The sequence below is a fragment of the Ranitomeya variabilis genome, chromosome 6 (genome assembly GCF_051348905.1).
Source record: "Ranitomeya variabilis isolate aRanVar5 chromosome 6, aRanVar5.hap1, whole genome shotgun sequence".
In the NCBI taxonomy this organism is placed as follows: Eukaryota; Metazoa; Chordata; class Amphibia; order Anura; family Dendrobatidae; genus Ranitomeya; species Ranitomeya variabilis.
Window position 1 is genome coordinate 474,265,775 of NC_135237.1, and position 23,174 is coordinate 474,288,948.

Genomic DNA, 23,174 nt, shown 5'->3' on the forward strand with positions numbered 1-23,174 from the left:
AGATGGATCTTCAATTTGAAAACCACACAGCCATACGGCCTGAATGAACAATTGTCATATGGCTGTTTTTTGTGAATTTTGCAAATCTTGCATACATTCTAATATAAAATCATATGTCCCAGCCTCACCCCCCATATTCCAACCCTCCCCTTCCCTCTCCCTATAATTGTATGTCCCCTGGTCATACATCTCTTTCTCCATCTCTGGAATTATAGGTGGTAATAGGGACAATACAGGGATAGCCGCCGTGGAGTGGGGGCGCCATAATACGTACACTTTTTAGGGTGCCTACCCCTGCTACAGGTAGGATATCAGCAAGTAGGTACCTCAGCATAGATGTTGCAGTAAATTTCCTACAAGCTCTCAGCACGGTATATATCCCTTCAATACCAACTTTATACCATCTTGGTGGTCACCCCTACCATAATTCCCCACACTCATCTCATGCATTACATATCCCCCTGTCCCCCTATTATCAGGGTTATGCAGGGATGAGTAGACAGGGACAGCCGTCGTTGAGTGGGGGCGCCATTTGCGCAGGTTCTGTAGGGGTGCCAACCTCCGCGTTAGGCAGGGTACAGCAGAATAGCTGGCCTTTTAGGGTATATAGGCTTTATAGGGGTCCGTGGTGTCCCCGATTACGAATTGATGTTAGCCTGAATGCCTGTAATCTTTTTTCTATATACATATATTTTTTTCAAATATTTTTTTTTTTTTTTTTTTTTTTTTTTAAATATGTGGTATTATTCACAGTTTTTCAATTATTTGGTTTTTATTTCCTCTAATTCTGGCCTCCTTCTCACCCCATTAAGAAACGATTTTGTACTGTCTGACACCGGGGTATAATCCGGACCATACCCATGGATAAATGGAACAACTTTGTATAATTTTCCAAAAACAAGTTGTTTCCAACTAGTGTGGTTGTTTCAACATTGATAATGTATACTTTAGGAACAACCTTATGGGTAAAACTCTTCTGTAATTACATTTCTGGAGAGGTCTACCTTTAATTATCATGTCCTCAACAAAATATATTCCGGATCATCCTGCTGGATGATAACTATAGAACATGATGTTTGCGGTTCATTGCGCAGGGCTTATGCGTTCCAAACCAGCGCATGCGCAAACTGAGCACTGACAAAACCGGAAGTGAGGTCATGAGGACCGGAAGTGGCACGCACGCCGAGAACAACGTGCCAGACATCGCGGTCCCTATTACATCGCCTATAAGGGAGGCACAAGCGGACGTCAGGTAACGCAGCTCCGCAGGTTCCCTGTCATTCCCCTGATGAGTCCTGGATAGGACGAAACGCGTCGGGAGACGCTATCTGCCATCTACAAACTCTCTCTCCATAACACATCAAATGGGTGAGATTACTCCAAGCTGCCTGTGTTATAGGCGCTATGGTTGAATTCATTATTGACTGACTGTTATATCATACCTCTGCGATATAAGTGGTAACCCATGGCATGGGTATGCAAATATTCCACAAAAACGCATGTATTCCTTTGATTATTCCAGTCAGGAATGTGTTCTTTTGCTGCTTAATACATGTTTACATTTGGTTTATGGCATACGGCTAGGTTGATAGTCTATAGGACTGAATGAGCACTTTGGTTGGAGGTACTGTGCATGTACAAGGATAATTGGGGTCTGAAGCCCTATGGTGAATCATTATAGACATTGCATATTTCACCATTGTGCATATGTACCTGTGCCTGTCCGACTCGCTAGCATTGCTATCTTTGTCATACAGAACCATTGTATGTTGCTGGATCTTTGTATGAACGGAGCAGCACATATATTTTTGTTTTTTCCTACGTACCTTTTGTGTCTTAAGGGGGCACGCCAAACCCCCCCTTTTTAAGTCCCCTGTATGTGTCATATCACGTGGTGATGTTTTTCACAGTTAGTCTTTTTTAATATTTGTATATTAAAAGTTATATTTTAGTCCAATCGCTATACACATCAATAATATTTTCATTGGAATCTATCCTGCTACTTGCTACATCCTCATGGCCGGCCGCCGCCTGGATCCCCAAAATATGTTCGCGCACCCGCACCTTCAGTTGGCGAGTGGTCATACCAACATAAATTAAATTGCAGGGACAGACAGCAAAATAAACCACATAACATGAATTACACGAAATGTGTTTCCTAATATCATATGTCTTAGTGCCTGCAGAATTTAAAAAGGTGCGAGTGCGCTCGATACTGGGGCAGGCAACACACCGGCCACAAGGAGTGCAGCCACACACAGGACGACCCATATCCAAAAAAGTGGATATAATTTCACCTTGGTAGTGGCTGTGTACAAGGTGGTCTCTCAAATTCCGTGAGCGTCTAATCGTGACACTAGGAGTGGCGGGCAACAATTGATTTAAGACCGGGTCGGTCTGAAGAATCGGCCATGCTTTTTGGAGACAACTCCTCATTCGTGAGAACTGAGCGTGATAGTTCGTGATAAATCTTATCTTTTGATTATACTTGGGGGTTTTATTCTTATAGAGCAAGGATTGCCTGGTGGTATGTCTCGCTCTATTATATGCTCTCTTAATGGAGCGTCCACTATAGCCCATTTCACGGAATCTCACTCTCAAATCCTGTGCTTTAGTTTTAAAATCATCCTCATCGGAACAAATCCTGCGGAGGCGCAGGAATTGACCGATCGGAATGGAGTTAATGAGGGGCTTTGGATGGGCAGAGGAGGCATGCAGCAACATGTTGGATGCAGTCTCTTTCCTAAAGATAGTAGTCTGCAAGGTGTTCTCAAGGTCCCTCCATATCTTGACATCGAGGAAATCAATACTATCAACATCATGATGATAAGTGATGTGGATATTTTTATCATTCAAATTGATCACCTCCATGAATGCAGAAAGTTGTGAATGATTCCCCTGCCAGATCAGGAAAATGTCATCGATGTACCGTACCCAAAAGGGGATACGGTCCATCGAAAGAACCCGATCTGACAGGGGGAGGTCCCTCTCCCACAGCCCCAGGAACAAATTGGCATAGGCCGGAGCAAACGCCGCACCCATGGCAGTGCCCTGGAGCTGCAGGAAGCAGGACCCCTTAAAAATAAAAAAATTGTGTGTAAGGGAAAAATGGAGGAGTTCCATAATCAGGTGGATGATCCCCATTGGTAAATTCGACATATCCAAGAAAAATTTGGTTGCGGCCAGACCATCCTCATGTTTGATATTTGTATACAGGGATTCAACATCACCTGTTACAAGTATGGTTTCCGGCCCAATATGGAGACCATCCACCCTCTTAAGGAACTCCCCAGTATCCAACAAGAATGAAGGGAGACTTTCAACAAGCGGTTGTAGTTTAGAATCCAACCATAAATTTACTTTTTCAAGATAATTACCTGAACCCGAGATGATCGGACGTCCCGGGGGAGCTTCACGGTTCTTATGTATCTTGGGTAACAAGTACATAGTGGAAATGGTTGGTTCAACAACTTGTAGTGCCGAAGCCAGCTCTTTGGTAATAACCTCCTTGTTGATGGCAATTTTGAGAATTTTGTTAAGTTGGTCAGTGAAGGACGACAGTGGATTATATGTCAAACGTTTATAACATGTCCTATTACCCAACTGGCGAAAGGCCTCATTTTCATAGGAGGATTTGGGCCATATGACAACATTGCCGCCTTTATCGGCTGGCTTCAGCACTACGTCCGGAAGCTCACGCAGGACCTCCAACCTCTCACGCTCAGTGCGAGTAAGATTATCTTTACCAACCCCTCTGGGGATACTGTTAAATTGCCTTGTAACAATCTGCACAAATAAATCTATCGCTGCACATGTAGATAGGGAAGGAAACTTCTTAGACTTGACTCTGATGGATAATGGGATCTTACCTCCTTCCCCGGATTGATGTTCCAAGGCCAAATCCTCTAGATCCTGCAATGCTATTTGTTCCTTCTCTGTGGGAAACAAAGATTGCAAATGGGGATCAAAAAAATGTCTTTTAAATATCAATGTCCTGGCAAACAAGTGTAAATCCTTGATTGCCGTGAACATATCAAATCTCGATTTTGGCGAGAAGGTAAGACCCCTACCCAACAAAGTCAAATCAGTGTCAGTTAGAGGATGAGAACTGAGGTTAATTACCTGGTTATTATTCTTTTTACGTTCAGGTGATCTATTTTGCACCCGTTTGTACGGATGAAAATCCACATCCCTTATTCTTTTATTTCTGGGTCCAGAACGTGTCACAATAGAGGAGGTAGACCATTCAGATGAATCACTGATATTAGATAGTGAGCTCACAGACGGAGCACCTGCCAATCGAAGGGTATAAGAATTGGCCTTCCTCCAATGGTAGACATTATTAGTTGTAAAGTCTCTTGTGTCCCTCTGAAATTTAGAGGCCTGCATGTCAAGAATCTTCTTAACGCATGCATCCAGGCTCTTCTCGATCTTAGATTCATACCCGTTGAGTTTATCAACCGGGCATATTGCTTTGAAGTTACGCTCAGCCTCATCAATAGTTTTGTCAAGACTGGATATCGATTTAGTATTTAGTATTTAATTCCACCAATAATTGCATGAAGGTGAAAGAACATGTGCCGCATGCCTCCTCCCATTTGTTAACAAAGTCATCATCCTCCACAGGGAATGTGGGGATGACCCGCACCCTCAAGCCTATTCAGAATGTCGCAGAGATAACCAGCTGTGCTTCTGCTGTGGAACACTGGAAATTAGACTGTCCTTCTTGTCCCTCCTCATCTAAGATGTCGGGAAAAGCCTAAGTCTGGGTAATGATCGAGGATGTTGCCCAGACTCCCAGGTACAATTTTCCTCATTTGCTAAAATCCTTCTCCAGATTGTTAGGGGTCGAGTTCCCTCCTTTGCACAGGGGGAGTCTTGAACCATCTCCGCTTCTGTCTCCCATTCTTCTTCAGCCGCAGTGGAGACGTCGGTTTCAGTGTCTGGCTCAGTCTGATACTGTGCGGATGGTTACTGCTGCCTTTCCAGGCTCAGCCATTGTAGCCAGTACTGGTCAGCGGCGAGCAGATGTCTCTGGGACTAAGTACTGCTTTTCCCCTTCTGAGCATGCCCAAGGTAAGACCTCTCATTGGAGGTCAGGGGTCACATGCTCAGGTACTGCAGCAGCTCCCATTGGTCCTCTAGGAAGGTCCTGAAGTTGCTCAGGTACTGTGACAGCTCCCATTGGTCCTCTAGGAAGGTCCTGAAGTTGCTGCAGCTATAAAAGGTTTGCATGGCCGCACAGCCATGCGCTAGGATCAGCTTATGTCATGAGCTTTTGCTATTCAGTGGTCTTGTCTGCTTGTGGTCAAGGTTCGGCTGAAATAATCCACTAGAATACCGGCACCTCCGATGAGGAGTTTTGTATGGTGAATTCAGGGCTGGCGTAAAGCCATTACAATTCCGGCTCCACCAGAGAGGAGGTGTTTGTGTGCTCCCTGACTACTGATTGCTTTTGCTCTGTTAGGCAGCTGTGTTCCCCTGTGACGCTAACAGGGCACAGCGTTTTCCCTTCTGTGCGACTCTGAGAAGTAACAGAGTTCGCTTATACCGCCATATTGTGCCGCCATTTGCTAGCAGCAGGTTCATCTCCTGCACGGTGGACCCTGGGCTGCGAACGCACCAATAATTATATCTAAATATACTCGGTGCATTCCGCCAGCCCTAACACAGATGGAGTTGGAGGTTGGTGGTGGTCCCGTTTTGACTACCGCTTTTGTTGACTGTGGATCTACCATCAATTTAATTGACTCTTGTATTGTGACTCTTTATAAGATAGGGACAGTTAGGCTTGAATCCCCAGTCAAGGTGGTGGCCATTGACTCCTCTCCTCTATCCTGAGAGGGAATCTGTTTTGTATCCGAGGTCTTCTCATTAACAGTGGGCCCTGCTCATGTGGAAAACATAAGCTGTTTTGTCTTGAATAATTTGCCTGTGGGTCTGGTATTAGGTATGCCTTGGCTTCAATGCCATAACCCTGCTATTGATTGGGTAACTGGGAAATTGTTCAATGGTGGTCCAGTTGTACCAGTGTGTGTTGCAATTCTGTACCAATGTCCACCCTGTTAAAATCTGTATCTGTGTCGTCTGTCGGTCTGGAGGGTATTCCGGAGTACCTAAAGGACTTTCAAAATGCGTTCTCCAAAAGCGAGGCTGAGGTGCTTCTACCACATAGACCTTTCAATTTTGCCATTAATTTAGTTCCTGGGGCTAAACTTCCCAAGGCTCGTTTGTTTAATCTGTCCAGGCCTGAGCGCCAAGCCATGAAGGAATGTATTGCAGAAAGCCTCTGCAAAGGGCATATTCATCCTTCTGTCTCGCCTGTAGCCGCTGGGTTCTTTTTTGTTTAAAAAAAAAAGATGGTGGTTTGCGGCTATGCCTCGACTTTCGGGAACTTAATATGATTACCATTAGAAACACGTATCCAATACCCCTCATTCTGGATCTGTGTAACCAAATTTCGGGGGCCAAATGGTTTTCCAAGCTTGATTTATGGGGGCCTATAACCTGATAAGGGTTCATGAAGGGGATGAGTGGAAAACGGCATTTCTCACGTCTGAAGAACTGTTTGAGAACCTGGTCATGCCTTTTAGTCTAACTAACGCTCCTGCTGTCTTTCAAAATTTTATTAATGTCGTTTTTTCTGATCTGATTGGGTGCTTTGTGGTCATCTATCTCGATGACATTTTAGTGTACTCCCCTGATAGTCAAACTCACTTGCACCATCTGCAAACGGTTCTTCTGAGACTTAGAGAAAACCATTTGTATGTTAAGATGGAGAAGTGCTCGTTCTTTGTACAGGAATTGTCTTTTTGAGGTTTGATTGTCTCTTGTGAAGGATTTTACATGGATCCAAAAAAGTTTAGGCTGTTACGGATTGGTTTCAACCTCATGATTTAAAGGGTTTGCAATGCTTTCTGGGTTTCGCAAATTACTGTCTTAAGTTCATTAAGGGTTTTTTACAGGTGGTTAAGCCCCTGACTGATCTCACACTCAAGGGGGCTGATGTTAAGAATTGGTCTATGTTGGCAAAAAATTATTTTGTGACTTTAAAAAAGTGTTTTATTTCCGCCCCAGTGTGGGTTCAGCCAGACCAGTCAAGACCTTTTATCGTGGAGGTCAATGCTTCTGAGGTGGGAGTGGTTGCAGTGTTGTCTCAAGGTCCCGCTACGCTGACCAACCTCAAACCTTGTGCCTTCTTTTCCAGAAAATTATTTTCCACCGAGAGAAATTATGATATGGGGAATAGAGAGCTTCTGGCAGTCAAGTTGGCCTTTGAAAAAAGGAGGTATTTTTTGGAGGGGGCTGTTTATCATGTCACCATAATCACCGATCATAAAAATTTTGCACATATTGAGTATGCCAAGAGATTGACCCCCAGGCAGCCCCGGTGGTCACTTTTTTTCCCAGGTTTCAATTTTCTATAACTTTCCATCCAGGGTCTAAGAATGTTAAGGCAGATGCATTGTCCCAAAGCTTTGATCCGGTGTCTCCTCCTGAACCCCCATCCTCCATTCTTCAACTTGGGGTGGTGGTGGCTGAAATCTTGTCTGATTTGGAGAGAGAGATTTTTGAGGCCCTGGCTCTGGCTCCCAATAATAAACCTGTGGGTAAATAGTTTGTACTGGAACACTTCCATCTTAGACTCCTGCAGGAGTTTTATGAGTCTGCATTGAGTGCTCATCCTGGGATTTCGGCCACCCAGGAGGCAGTTGCTAGGATTTTCTGTTGGCCTTCTTTTTTTGCAGATGTTAATACTTTTGTGTCTGCATGTGGGGTTTGTGCCCATTCTAAAAATTCTCATTGCCGGCCAGCTGGGAAATTGGTGCCTTTGCCAATTCCAGATAGACCATGGACACATTTTTCCATGGATTTTATCACTAATCTCCCTCATCCAGTGGTAACTCCATTGTATGGGTGGTGGTGGATAGATTCTCCAAACAGGCTCATTTTGTAGCTCTGCCCGCTTTACCATCTGCTGAAACCTTGGCCAGGTTGTTTGTGCAGCATGTGGTCCATCTGCATGGTGTGCCTATGAATGTGGTGTCTGACAGAGGTGTGCAGTTTGTGGCCAAGTTTTGGAGGGCTTTTGGTAAGAAGTTGGGAATCACTCTGTCTTTTTCCTCTGCCTATTATCCGGAGTCTAATGGGCAAACCAAATACAATAATCAGTCCCTGGAGCAAATTCAGAGATGTTTGGCATCTTCCAGACAGGAAGACTGGTGTAATGTGTTACCTGTAGCAGAGTTTGCTTTCAATGGTCGTATGAGTCAGTCTATGGGAATGTCTCCCTTCCTGGTCAATTATGGGTTTAACCTGCATTTTGGGGAGTTTCCTCGCATAGACTCAGACTGTCCAGGGGTGGAGGATTGGTTAGTTTAGTGACTATGGTATCACTGCCACTGTCTCACCTGAGTTAGGTATAATGGAAAGAAGCTATGTTTGGGGTTGGGCTTTTTGAAAATATTGGCAACCTTGATGTTGGATAGAGGGTTTACAACCTACTGAGGCCAAGGATCTGCCCTGGCTAGCGTTTGCAATTGGCCTGTGAGAGGTTTGGATATTTGAACTGGTTGTAGACCATGTACAGCCTATAACAAGTGTCAAGGGCAGTTATTGGCTATAGGAGTGGATTGGGTTGGTAAGTGAGCTAGTAGATTGGTAGCTGGGCTCTGCAATTGCTGGCTGTGAGTTATATTGTGAACTATGTAAAAAAAAATTCCATTTGCTGCTTGTAACTATCAAGCTTTGTACCTCCACTGGGACCTGTAACCACTAGGCTTTGTGCCTTTGTGTAACTACCAAGATTGCTCCTAAATTGAAAGACTGTAACCAAACTCTTCAAAATCTTGGTGTATATGGGCATGCCACACCTGAGTCTGCAGGTGTGAGGTGGGGTCAGAAGATGAGGCATCTACACACCTAGAATCTGGCTGCAAAAATTAACGAAGCGAGCAAACTACTATTGATGATGTTTAACCTTTTAGATGCTGCTGTCAATCACTCATGGTGGCATTTAAATGGAGCGATCACCAGTGAATGGCTTCCATCAGTCTTCCACGACACAATCACTGGATATAGATGGGTTACTATAGAAGATGGGGGCCTTCCATGGCTGCCATCTTGGTATTCCGGTGAAGACCTGCCACTATCATTTACAATACATACTGCGATTCTGAAGTAGAGCAGGATATAGAACAAGCAATCAAAGTAAAAGAAATATTTTTTCATATTTCAGCTACTTCATCATGATGTAGCCAATTTAGCAGATAAAATGTGGTGAAAGAACTCGCTTTAAGTTCAGTGAATACATATAAATACAGAACACTATTAAAATTAAACTTCTTTTCATATATCCCTACTTCTTGCTTCCATATTCAATATATGCAAATAAATGGACTGATGAAAGGAACATGGCTGCAAAATCACCTACACAGGAGCCGTATACACAAATGATAATATAATCTGTTAGAACAATTAAACTTTATATTACCATATGAATCTAATACTATCATTAGACTTGTAACGCCCACAGGGTGTGACAAGGTATAGTGGACTCACTAGATCACTGATGGTGCAGTGGCGGCTGTATACCCCATACTCAAAAGACAGGAGAGTGGATCTCATAAACCAAAAGATATTTATTAACAAGGTAAATCAAAAAGGGAAAAGGTGTCAGAGGGAAGAACCTCTGGATCACAACACTGTACCACGTGGTGGAGCACCGGGCAAGGTGTACCCCTGTACAGGGATTCCCCCGTCACAACACCAGGTGGCCTGAATGCCACGAATCCAGGACCAGAGGATGACCCAAATTGACAAACTAGCAATACTATAGAATACTTGGACTTGCTGGTGGAGAGCATCCCAGAACCTCCATGAAATCCAGAAAGGTTAATCCCACCGGTAGCAGGGTCTGGAGGGCTCCGTGAGAAGAGGCAAGACAACTTGGAATGGGAACTGAAGAGACCAGAGGAGTCCAGGATGGGAAACGCCAGAAGAGGACTCTGTGAAAATAAACATGAAAGTAAAGTGCAGAGCACAGCAGAGCGTGGCCTGAAGCAGAGGCAACCTTCCAGAGAATGAACACGTTGCCCAGGCACCTCCCTTAAGGGGAGGATGCTTTTTATGCACAGAGCATCATAGCACAGACAGCCCTAATAGCAAACAGGTGCCCTGCTGTTTCAAGTATGTGCAGGAAGCGGGGCGCGGCTCCTAAGAGCATTTCCAGGAGACTTGCCAAGAGGATGCAGGTTCTTAGCAGAGAAAGGAGCCGCTAATCGTCTGGAGCCACGGACAGGGTGAGTAAGGCTGTGTAATAGGTGCCGGTCTCCCTGCGCAGCGGAGATCGAACCTGCGGCTGAGGGCATGACAAGACTATTAATACTATTGTTCTCCCCTTGTTTGCGTGGGTTTCCTCCTGGTTCTCCAGTTTCCTCCCACATTCCAAAGATATACTGACAGGGAACCTAGATTGTGAGCCCCATCGGGGACAACGATGATAACGTGTGCAAACTGTAAAGTGATGCAGAATATGTTGGCGCTATATAAAAATAAAGATTATTGTTTATTATTATTAAAAATCTTGCCTTATGTTACTAAATATTACGTAACAAAATGCCAACGAAAAAGAGATAGGTACATAGATGGCATAAAGATTGCTCTTGCTTTTCCACTCTTTTAAAATTGCAAACAAATGATTTGGGAATGTTTGGCATTTTCTACTGTGGTAATATGGAACACTCCTCAATTAACATACCAGCTGTTTATATAGCAAGACTAATAAGCTAAATTTTGGGAAAGTTCAATTTATTGCAAATATTTGTCCTAATACTATGGGAAAATAAAACAACTGTGATTGCACAAGGCTTCTTACCTTTGCTACTTTTCTGGATTGCTCAAACCTTTGTGGCCTTTTCAATAGTTTACGGTCATAAATTTCTTATCTGCAGTTTCTTCATGTATAATTTTTTTCTTTTAATTAAAATTCATCATCAGTTATATTTTTGATGCTGGTAATTGTGACAATGTTTATTGACATTTTAATGCATTGTTCCAAGGAATCAATTATGCTTGTCTTCTCCTTTTGCAAGAAAGTGCATAATAATGAGATTACACTGACAGCAACAAAGGGATCCACAAAGTAAAATAGTTTTCCAAAAATTAAATAAAAGACTACCCAAGGGCAACCTAAGTCCAGAACATTATTCTCAAAGTCATTTTCCTTAAGTGGATTGAGGTTCTCATACCAAACATTGTTTAAATTATTAAGTAGCTCAGAAAAAAACAAATCTAAAAACAATATTATTTTCAGCTCCATCCATCCTCATTTTTTGGACTATTTCCCAAATGAATAGTATAGTAGACACACATAATATCTTTTAGCCACGCATAGTTATTGTTTTGGTGTGAGATAAGCCAGGTCTTCCAATGTGGGACCAATTCTTATATTGCAGTTCTGCCATAATTAGAAAGTCCCAAGTGGTTACCCCTCTGAAATCTATATGTTATAAAAGGGAAATAATCAGGGGTGGTCTTCCTGGGACAATACCTAACATTTCCCAATGCAATAGATATATTGAATTTTGATACATTACGCTGTATGTATTTGGCGATACTTGGCGACAATCTGGAGTTTATATTGGGATTGGTCAATTAATCATTGATTAAGTATTACAGAAAGGGTGTGTTTTTTTGTTTCTCCTATGCTCCATTTGGCAATATGTCACATGCTGACCAATTTTTCCTGATCCAAATTCAACACTCAGGAAATTGGAAGAAATGCCAGCTCAGTCAATAACAGGCTGAGGAGCGTCACTGTCTAAGGCTACTTTCACACTAGCGTTTGTAGCAGCTGCGGAGGGCTGTGGACTTCCTCTGTGAAGCCCCGCCCTCGGCCGCACCTCCGCCGTGCCACCACACGGGCAGCCTGTGCCACCACACAGGGGCTGAAGAGATAAGAGGGCAACTTCATCCTCCAAAGCAGGTGGAATTGTGCATTATGATGAGCTTTTGCACTGCAAAGGGTCCATATATTGTTCATGCACAGGAGCAAAAAAAGGCCAAACAACTAACAAGAGGCATGGAGAATCTTAGTTGTAAGGAAAGACTAAAGGTACCTTCACACGAAACGACTTTACAATGAGAACGACAGCGATCCGTGACGTTGCAGCGTCCTGGATAGCGATATCGTTGTGTTTGACACGCAGCAGTGATCTGGATCCTGCTGTGATATCGCTGGTCGTTGAATAAAGTTCAGAACTTTATTTGGTCGTCAGACCGGCGTGTATCGTCAGGTTTGACACCAAAAGCAACGATACCAGTGATGTTTTACGCTGGTAACCAGGGTAAATATCGGGTTACTAAGCGCAGGGCCACGCTTAGTAACCCGATGTTTACCCTGGTTACCAGCGTAAAAGTAAAAAAAACAAACAGTACATACTCACCTGCGCGTCCCCTGCCGTCCGCTTCCTGCTCTGACTGAGCGCCGGCCCTAAAGTGAAAGTAAAAGCACAGCAGTGACATCACCGCTCTGCTGTTAGGGCCGGCGCTCACACAGTACAGGAAGCGGACGCCGGGGGACGCGCAGGTGAGCATGTACTGTTTGTTATTTTTACTTTTACGCTGGTAACCAGGGTAAACATCGGGTTACTAAGCGCGGCCCTGCGCTTAGCAACCCGATGTTTACCCTGGTTACCCGGGGACCTCGGCATCGTTGGTCGCTGGAGAGCGGTCTGTGTGACAGCTCTCCAGCGACCAAACAGCGACGCTGCAGCGATCGGCATCGTTGTCGCTATCGCTGCAGCGTCGCTTCGTGTGAAGGTACCTTAAAAGAATGAAATTTATTTAGCTTTAGGAAGAGTCGTTTAAAGGGGAGACATGATTAACTTGTACAAATACATTGCAAAAAGTATGGTCTAAAGTTGTTTTATGTAAAACTTCCTCAAAAGACAAGGGAGAGCTCTCTCTATCTAAAAAAAGAAAGGTTCAATCTCCAGAGGAGTCAAGCTTCTTTACCATAAGAACTATTAAGCTGTGGATTAGACTACCTAGATAGACAGCAGAAACCATTTGATAGTTTGAAAAAATCTTAGATGCTTTAGATGTTTTTTTAAAAGAAAATAGAACAAATGCTTATGTACAAAGTCTAAAGTTCTTTTCTGAATGTTTAGTCTAGTGGATCGACAGTTGGGATTAGGAGGGAAATAATATTTATTCTCGGGCAGACTGGATCAGTTATTATAGTTATATATATATATACATACCGCTTCCTTTTACCCTTTCCCATCCCTTGGCTGAACTTGATGCATTTTTTTTTATTAACTATGTAACTATACAGGTTGAACTTGAAGGACCAATATTTTTTTTAACCTATGTAACTCTTCTATTTGAGGTAGAAGCACACACCAAAATATGGTGTAAAAGGGTTCAGTTTTATTGACACTGAAGGAAAAAAAAACATAAAAATCCATAAGTTAAAGAAGTTGTCCACTACTATGACCTTTTTTTTCATAAATCTTGCTATTATGTGCCACTGAAAACATCTACTGTGTTTATTTTAGCAATATTACCTTTTATCATGCTGTAGCAGCACATCTTTAGTGCTGGATCCAGCTCTCATGGGGTTAATCGACAACTTCCTTTCTCCTTACTTACTGTGCTCTAATACTACAAGTTCCATGATGCATTGCACTCGCCTGTAACTCTGCAGCTGGCACACCCACTCCAAAACACACCCCAACCCCTCCCTCCTCTCCCCCCTCTATCTTCAAAAAGATTTGTGATGTCATTTCTGTCCAACCTCCTCTTTTACATTTGTCCAAACCACCCTCCATTACACACAGATAGATGAATGGATGGATGGATGGATAGATAGATAGATAGATAGATAGATAGATAGATAGATAGATAGATAGATAGATAGATAGATACAGATATATCTGTGTCTATTTCCATAGATATGTTCATATCCATGTTTCTAAACTGGAGCTTTTTTGTTTTCGTTTATCGCTCCCCTTCTTTCAAGAGCCATAATTTTTCCGTCAATATGGCCATGTGGGGGCTTATCTTTTGCAGGACAAGTTCTACTTTTGAACGACACCATTGGTTTTACCATGTCGTTTTTTATTAAATACCTCTAAAATAATACAAACAAATACCCAATTGTGAATACACACCAGCACCAGATTATAAAATATATAATACAGAGGCACCCAGGGGAGGTGCCTGTCCCTATATATTGCCTGTCTCACCCTGCCTGACAGCGGAGGTTGGCACCCTATGTCCTGCGCTATGGCGCCCCTACTCAACGGCGGCTCTCCCTGTCTGCCCTATTATGCCCAATCGTGGCAGGGGAGTGAAAAAAGATGCCTAAAAGGGTGAGAAAGATAGTACTAGGGGAATATGCCGTTTGCTTATGGGTCCTGTGATAAAGCTAGCTAATACTGGTCTAATTACTAGACTAGCTATATTCTGTTCTCTAGAACTCTACATACATTAGTGAGCTTCTGTATATTTGTTAATGTTGATGCTTGTCGTACTGAAGAGTCTTCTTGTATTGATCTCTAACTGCTTAATAAATACGCAGAGGCTAAATAGATATCATAATAAGAACCTATTGTCTATAAGTAGACAAAAAGTAGAGTAGAAAATAGTTAGAACAATATCTTATCTTATCTTATTATATCACATATAAATGCCAATGTGGATACACCATATCCCAACCTAACTGTTCAATGGTAAAGGTTGTCCAAACACTTGACACTTGATAGTGTCAGCAGTTATCAATATGGTTATAGTGGCATATTAAATATTGCCATGCAGTACACAAGCTAGAAAACCCCTAGGCATAGTAAAATATACACAGAGACACAGCATATTCACTCCTTTTCATATAGTGGTACAGTAACAGGCAAGCACTGCAACCCACGGTAGTGCAACAAAACACACTAAAGCACTGCAAATGACGGTAGTGCAACAAACCCACACTCAACGCGTTTCCCCTCTACTGAGGTTCATCAGGAGTAGATAGTTCAAACATAGCCAAAAGGCTTAACCTTGTTGCAGAACATAGATGCAAGGTAACCAACAATACTTAGCTTGGCAGCGATATTGATAAGGCAGGCATGATGGCCGGACTCAGCGAGACAATGCTCCCCTGTTTATGATGCTTGGCCAAGATATTCATAGCCTAGAGAGGGGCTATGGATATTGGTCCCCCCCGGCTACAAATACCAGTCCGCAGCCGCCCCAGAAATGGTGCATCTGTAAGATGCACCAATTCTGGCACTTAGCCCCTCTCTTCCCACTCCCGTGTAGCGGTGGGATATGGGGTAATAAGGGGTTAATGTCACCTTGCTATTGTAAGGTGACATTAAGCCGGGTTAATAACGGAGAAGCATCAATAAGACGCCTATCCATTATTAATCCAATAGTAATAAAGGGTTAATAAAACACACACATTAGGAAAAATGTATTTTAATATTCTTCCTTTCACCATACTTACCATACTTCAGCGCCTGCAAAAAACGTAAAATAATAAACCATATACTACCTGTCCGCCGTAGTCCAATTAATAACGAGTGTCCCACGATGATCTCCCTTATAGAACAGTGACATCGGGTGATGTCACTGCTCTATAGGACCTTCAGTGACACACTGACAGGAGACAATGGCTCCTGCAGTGCATCACTGAGGTTACCTGAGTTCAAAGTCTCACTTTATGGCAATTGCTGCCTGGGAAAATGTATCATACAGCAATGCCATAAAGTGAGACTAGGGACTATTTTCTCACAGGGGCGTAGGAATACATTGTGAGGAATACATTGTGGAAGGCTACCTTCCATCATTGTGTTCCTGGAGCCCCTGGAGAGCAGTCGCATCAGCAGATGCTCCTGCTCTCCACGGGAGATCGTCGAGGGACACTCGTTTTAATTGGATTTCTGCGGATCAGGGAGTATATTGGTTGTTTATTATTTTAATATTTTTTACAGATGACAATGGCTTCGGGGATCAAGGTGACAAGTGATGTGAGTATGTACTCTATGTTACATGTACTGTATGTCTGTATGTATGTTGTATGTATGTACGTACTGTATGTGGCATGTTGCATGCCACATGTTGCATGTCGTCGCATGTTGCTGCATGGTGCATGTCGTCGCATGGCGCATGTCGTCGCATGGCGCATGTCGTCGCATGGTGCATGTCGCATGTCATATGTTGCATGTCGTCACATGGTGCATGTCGTGGCATGGTGCATGTCGCATGTCATATGGTGCATGTCGTCGCATGGTGCATGTTGTCTCATGGTGCATGTCGCCGCATGGTTCATGTCTGCCGCATGTCGCCGCATGGTGCATGTCGTCGCATGGTGCATGTCGTTGCATGGTGCATGTCGCATGTCATCGCATGGTGCATGTCGCCGCATGGTGCATGTCGTATGTCGTCGCATGGTGCATGTCGTCGCATGGTGCATGTCGTCGCATGGTGCATGTCGCATGTCATCGCATGGTGCATGTCATCGCATGGTGCATGTCGTCGCATGGTGAATGTCGTCGCATGGTGCATGTCATCGCATGGTGCATGTCGTCGCATGGTGCATGTTGCATGTCGTCGCATGGTGCATGTCATTGCATGGTACATGTTGCATGTTGTCGCATGGTGCATGTTGGATGTCATCGCATGGTGCATGTCGTCGCATGGTGCATATCGTCGCATGTCGTCGCATGGTGCATGTCGTATGTTGCATGTTTTCACATATCGCATGGTGCATGTTGTCACATGGTGTGTGTTGTATGTATGTATGTATGTACTGTATATGTGTATTTTTTTTTTTTTACATTCAACACATTAGCCGGATGATGGGACTACTACTGTCCCATCATTGGCTAATGTGTCACTCACTGTCACTGTAGCAGGCAGAGCCCGATGGGACTTGTAGTCCCATCGGACAATGCCTGCACACAGAGACACACACACACACACACCCCAAAGACCACCCCCCCAGCAGACACCAGTACATACTGGCCCGCACAGTGCCGGCCCGCACAGCACCGGCGCCGGCCCGCAGAGCACCGGCGCCAGACCGCAGAGCACCGGCGCCCGCACAATCATCCCTGCCTAGCCCCGCCTGCACATCCCTGCCTAGCCCCGCCTGCCCCCAGCACAGGCCTGCAGCCACCAGCCCCGCCCACAGCCCAGTCACTCTTGATGAGTGACTGCTGACTGTGAGGCTGGCTCACGCCTCCTACTGACGTCACGTCAATTTCCAGAGTTTGGAAATTGACATGACATCAGCGGAAATAAGCGGCAGCTGCAGCCTGGGGGTCACGTGACCCCGACTCAGCCGCCGGAATAGCACCGCTCACAGGTGAAAACGGCAACGGAAGGTAATTACACAATTCATCAGGAGCCCCGGGGGGATACATTGGGGGGTTAATTGAAAGTAGTGGACAACCCCTTTAAGGAATATACTACATGTCACATGCCTTGTACCTTACTCATGCTGCACTTAAATATAGTGTGCATGCAAGCGGTTAATAAAAAAAAAAGAAAGGACAGTTGGCTCTATATAAATACATAGATGAAATATCAAATGTGAAAATTGTAATAACTGGTTGGTTCTTGAAGCACAAAAAGTATAAATAGTATAAATAACTGCAAACCTAATGTGTACAAAACAGTGATAAAGAAGCAAAATGTATACAATACCCCTACTTGTAGATGAACACAAGATAGCAGCGTGACAATTTGTCAACACGTTCTCTGGGATTATCCACCTTTGGGAACGTTTTTTATACTTAAATTCATTCAATCAGGGTTAAAAATTAATTATGCAATTGATTTTCTTTAAAAAAAAAATTGTACCATTTGCCTTCTATTGCGTTTGTTGCACTTTTTGTTGCTGACTGCTGAATGGGTTACCCGAGAGTCTGTCTATCATGATGGCCTGACAGGGAGTTTGTGACTCTTATCTGTTTCTTTATGAGCTCCTCACAGCAGATTTTTGAACACTGACCACATCAAAGCTGAATATATGGGAAAATAAAAGGCCTATAGAAGCCAAAGGGTGCAATGTATTTAACCCCTCTCCAACGTTGGGCGTAATAATATGCCCACGTCAGAATCCCTCAATTTGATGTGGGCTCCATAGCTAAGCCCACATCATTCCAGGCTGTTTTGAACAGCTGACATGTGCCTCTAACAGCCGCGGGTGGAATCGTGATCCTGTTAAATGCCGTTGTCAATCTCTGACATCGGCAGTTAACTTGCAACTTTTATCATTGTTTTACTGCTCCACTATTTCTGATTCACATAAAGGTGTTTTACCCATAACATTTGGGAAATTTTTTGACTATAGGAAGCAGTTTTTTTGATACTAATGGAATCCCTTGTTGATCCACTAAGTACCTGTATGTAACCTTTATGTATGGATATAAGGACAATCTTCAGAGACTCGTTTTCATATATATTAATTGAAAGTGCTATGTGTATCTCCTTGGACTCTTATCATCTACTATTGGATTGAACTGTCTGGCCTTCTACATTCATGTTTGGAAGTTAATATTTAACTCCTTATATATACCTAGTTTTTCATACTGGCCTATCCTTAACTTAACCCTAAGTCAAGAAATATAATGTATTTTACTAATGGCACATCACTTTTAAAAAGTGGCTTACTTTGCATTTGTTGTCCCTGCATTATTTTAAATTATTCTTTCATATTTTGTCTCAATAAAATTTTATGGCATATAGCTTCCCACTTATTTTTTTGATTTATATTCTTATTTGGAAGTGCCATATATCTAGGCAGTGTTGTTTTTGGATGTTGGATGTAATATAAATCAATAACAGATGTTTGAAAATCAATTACCCTAATATATTTCATAGTGTTTAATGATTCACAATGCTATATTGGTGAGCGTAAGTAAACATGTAGTGTGGAAGCAGCATGCTGGACACCATGAGCGATGTCTGCTCTACAGTAATGTGAAAAGATCTTTGGGATGAAATCTTAAGTCATCAATGTGCACATACACAGCGAGGTCTAAGGCTACGTTCACATTTGCGTTGTGCGCCGCAGCGTCGTCGCCACAACAAAACGCATGCGTCGTGCGGCCCTATCTTTAACATTGGGGCCGCATGGCGCCGCATGTACATGCGTTGTCATGCGTTTTGGTGCGTCGTACGCCGCATGCGGCGTTAGGGCGCACCTGTCAGGGCGCGGCAAACGCAACATGTTGCATTTTTTTTGCGGCGCTGACTTTTTAAAAAACGCATGCGTCGTGTTTGCGTCGCTTTTGCGTCGTCGATGCGCCTTTTTTCCCATTGATTTGTATTGACAACGCAGACGACGCAAGTACTTGCGTCGTGGTGCGTTGTACGACGCATGCGTTTTCCAATAAATATGCAAAACATTGTATAGATTTTGGGGGGGCGCATGCGGCGCAAAACGCAGCGTTTTTTGTTCAAAACGCAACTGCGTTTTTGTTTGCGTTGTGCGTTGCGGCGCCGACGCTGCGGCGCACAACGCAAATGTGAACGTAGCCTAAGATACTAATTAAATTGTAAGACTTACTAAAGAGATGACGTACAGTATGCGTGTAAAGTGCTACAAACAAAAGTATGGACCGGCCTAAGGACTGATATTCTGAGAGTACAGTGCCAATAAAGACAGGCTAATAAGATAAGTCAAACATTGGTGAACTGAGAATACATGTATGCCCAAAAACAAACGAGGATATACTGTACTGTCTCAGTGACAGTGCTTGTACAAGGCAAATTGGAATTCAAATTCACTTGTTCATGCAGATTTTAATTAGAAATTCGATTAGCAGAGAAGTTTTTTTTTTTTTTTAATGTTTTTATGTTATGGCCTCTCTTTAGACACTAGAGCATAATAAACATAAGATGTAAAAGATAAAAAAAATACATTTATATTCACCGCTCACCTGTGACCCCTCCGCTGCTCACCGTCACCTGTCTGGTCCTCGTCACATCGCCTGCTTGCTGCCACGAGTGCTGAATCATAAAATCATGACATTTTCGCATGCGCCGTAACCTTGCGCACCCATGTGCAGAACTGTCCTGAGCCTCATCAGCCGCCACCATTTTGCTGAATCCACTTCTTGGTTCCGTTTGTGATTGGTAACCGTACATTTTTACTCCATAAAAAGACAGATACTGCCAGAACTGATGCCAGACGGAGTACAAAGTGACTGTTTGCCTCATTCTTGTGAATGGCTCAGTTGGGGAAACTGTCCAAATTCCATTTTTCAGAGCTACAGAGGAAAACATAATTTGAACATCACCTCATTACTTCAAGGGGCACAAAGGGAGGTTTTAACATTTATTACTGTAGGGGGAAGAAAGGGTATTATTACTGTATGGAGGCACAAGATACAGCACTATTACCATGGAGCACATAGGAAGCATTATAGCTATGTGGAAACACAAAGGAAAACAGGAATTTTTTACTGTGCAGTAGCAAAAAGGGGACAGATATCAGGTTTCGGAGAAGAGAGGAAGTAATATTGTCTTGTGTTGAATGCCGTGGAACAATTATTACCACTTGGGGGCATTACTATTGTCTAGGGGCTCTAAGAGTGGCATTAAGGATCGCACCGCAATTAGGCATTTGTGTGAACAGGCAGGTTGGGAATCGAAAAAGTATTTATGGTGGCCTTGGTCCTAACGCAGAGGATAAGCAATAGTGAGTAGTGAGGAAGACATCATTTGTGAGTCACTGGATTTACTTTACGATGTGCAGACCTGGCATCTGATTATTACTAGAGGGCTACTACTATACATTAAATTGATCCTCTGAATCTAAAAAAAATTCTGTGAGAATCCAAAGTGAACTTTTTACACCAGGGCTCATGATACTTACACTTTGCTCTGAAAATATGAATAGTTACAATAAGTAGCTTAAGAGTACCAGAGTTTCCTTTAAAATATTTTTGCTTAGTAAACCATCATTTCAGTTTAACTTTACTTTGCATGCGCTCACCTCCCGTTATCCCTCTCTGTGAAATCAGCTGGATAGTCACGCAGACAAGAGTTCTCTAAGATGCATGAACATTGAACAGCAATATTTTTCATTCAAAATGGAAATGAGGTGATGGTGCAGAATAAAGACTAGAAGCCAAACACTGCCAGCAATTACCATGTAAAAAGCTAAAGTAAACATTTATTAGCATCTGTTTGATTCACCCATTACCTGGCTCATTTCAGAAGGAAAAGGCATTAGGGGGGAATTGTAACACTCTGATAGTGATCAGAACTCCCCGGGTGAGTACTGATTCTCCATAAGAGACCAGCTGAGTATAGACTCTTACAGGCTAAGATGGGAGAAAAGTTTACAAATCATCCCTCTCTGAATAAAAAAAAATCTTGCAAGTACCACATAGGAGAGGTAGCCAACCAGTAAGTTAATGTCTGACCCTTTACAAGGCTTGCAGCATTTCCAGGGATAAATGCCAAGCCAGAGCTTATATACTGCCTTTTTCAAGGTGTTTGCTGCTCTTCAGTGTAGAGCAGATTCTGGCTGAGTGCGACGCTTTTGACACAATGTTGAGGATGTACTTGGAGTCCTAAATCTCTTTAAGGAGGGACAGTACTTCTGTCATGTTGCCTTAAAGGGGTCTTCCCATTTCCAAGATCCTATCTCAATATGCAGTAGGTGTAATAATAATAATAATAATAATAATAATAATAATAATATTAGCAAATACCTCCAATTAGATATGTAGTATAGTTTTTCTGATTCACTATGTCGCTCACCCCATGTGTAGGGCATTGCAGTGGCTTAGTTACGACCATATATATTGACAGTTTGTCAGTTATTTAGCTGTTAGTGGTCGTAACAATGGATACCTAAGCTACTGCAATGTCCTGTCCTGTCCAAACGAGACATTGTGGAACCAACGGAGGGAGAGTTTTAGGGAGGAAGAGTTTGAATGCAGCACCAGGTCAGGTGACCTTGATGGTGCCGCTCCCCAATATAAAAGGCTACCGCAATAAAAATAGGAGGAGATTTGGAAAGGAATGGTCGGGACATGTATCAAGGAAGACACTGAGACTGGTCACTAGTCATGGCAGAAGGCCCAAAGCAGGAGGTTGGCCATGAGTTCTGGAATCCAGACGATGCCAGTTAAGGCCCAAGACACTGAGACTGGTCACTAGTCATGGCAGAAGGCCCAAAGCAGGAGGTTGGCCATGAGTTCTGGAATCCAGACGATGCCAGTTAAGGCCCAAGAACCCGACCTGCTACGGTCAAGATCCAAAGTCCAAACTATGCCAGTCAAGAGGCGGGGCTCAGCCCTCATTCCACCAGGTACCAGAGACATTCACTGTCGGTCAAGCAGTGAAAATCCATGAGAAAACTCCACTCGAGGAAGGAGGCCCATGGTGATGAATGGGGGGCTCGAATGAGCAAGGCCATTGCTTCCAGCACCAACATATGTTACAGGGGTTGCTCCGGTCTAGTGCAGCACACTGGGCAGTGGCCGTTTGAGGCAAAGACCCAGCGAGCCTTTTTAGACTTTGTCAGGAGGACTTGTGGCCTAGCTGGAAGAACTGGAGACCCCCACTAGGACCTGTGTTTAGGAGAAGAGATAATATAGTGACTTTCCCTAGTACTGGTATCATTTCCTTTGTCAGAGGTTATAAGCGCTTTTAACAAGAGACTGTTATAGCAGTTAGAGAGAACCCGAAGATTCAATGTATATTTGTTAATGTATATTTCCTGCAGTAATTATTCTGTTTAACATTGTTTGTCATTGCTATAGTTACCACAATTCCCAAAATATCAGGGAAATAAACAGTTTTAGTGGCTACTTCCGCCTAGTGCTTTGTCTGTGCTTTGCATTCAGTCACCTGCTTACATTGTCACTATACAATGTACACAGAAAGCTGTGGTGTGGGCGAATTTAGCCTTTGAGCTCTGCTACATCCAAAAACTCTGGCTGCTCTCATATGAGCTAGCAAAACCTGCTGACAGATTCCCTTGATTAACTGCAATTTTCCCACAAACGTAAATATCTTTTTTTAAGTATTCCACCACATTGCCTCAAAGTTGTTGCACTTCCCTGACCAGACTTAGGAAGTCAAGTTTTTGGCTTGGGTTGGACATTGACTCATAGGGTAGCCACCTCTACTAAGTGGTACAAGATAAT

General features: G+C 43.3%; 1 long non-coding RNA gene across 1 annotated transcript in view; it reads right to left on the bottom strand.

The window, feature by feature from the left end:
- The window catches only part of LOC143781300 (uncharacterized), a 50,958-nt gene extending 30,683 nt beyond the window's left edge, over window positions 1–20,275 (bottom strand). The window contains exon 1 of the long non-coding RNA XR_013216652.1: window positions 19,950–20,275. This is a non-coding gene — a long non-coding RNA (uncharacterized LOC143781300). The remainder of the gene's footprint in view (window positions 1–19,949) is intronic.
- Between the last annotated feature and the right edge of the window lie 2,899 nt (window positions 20,276–23,174).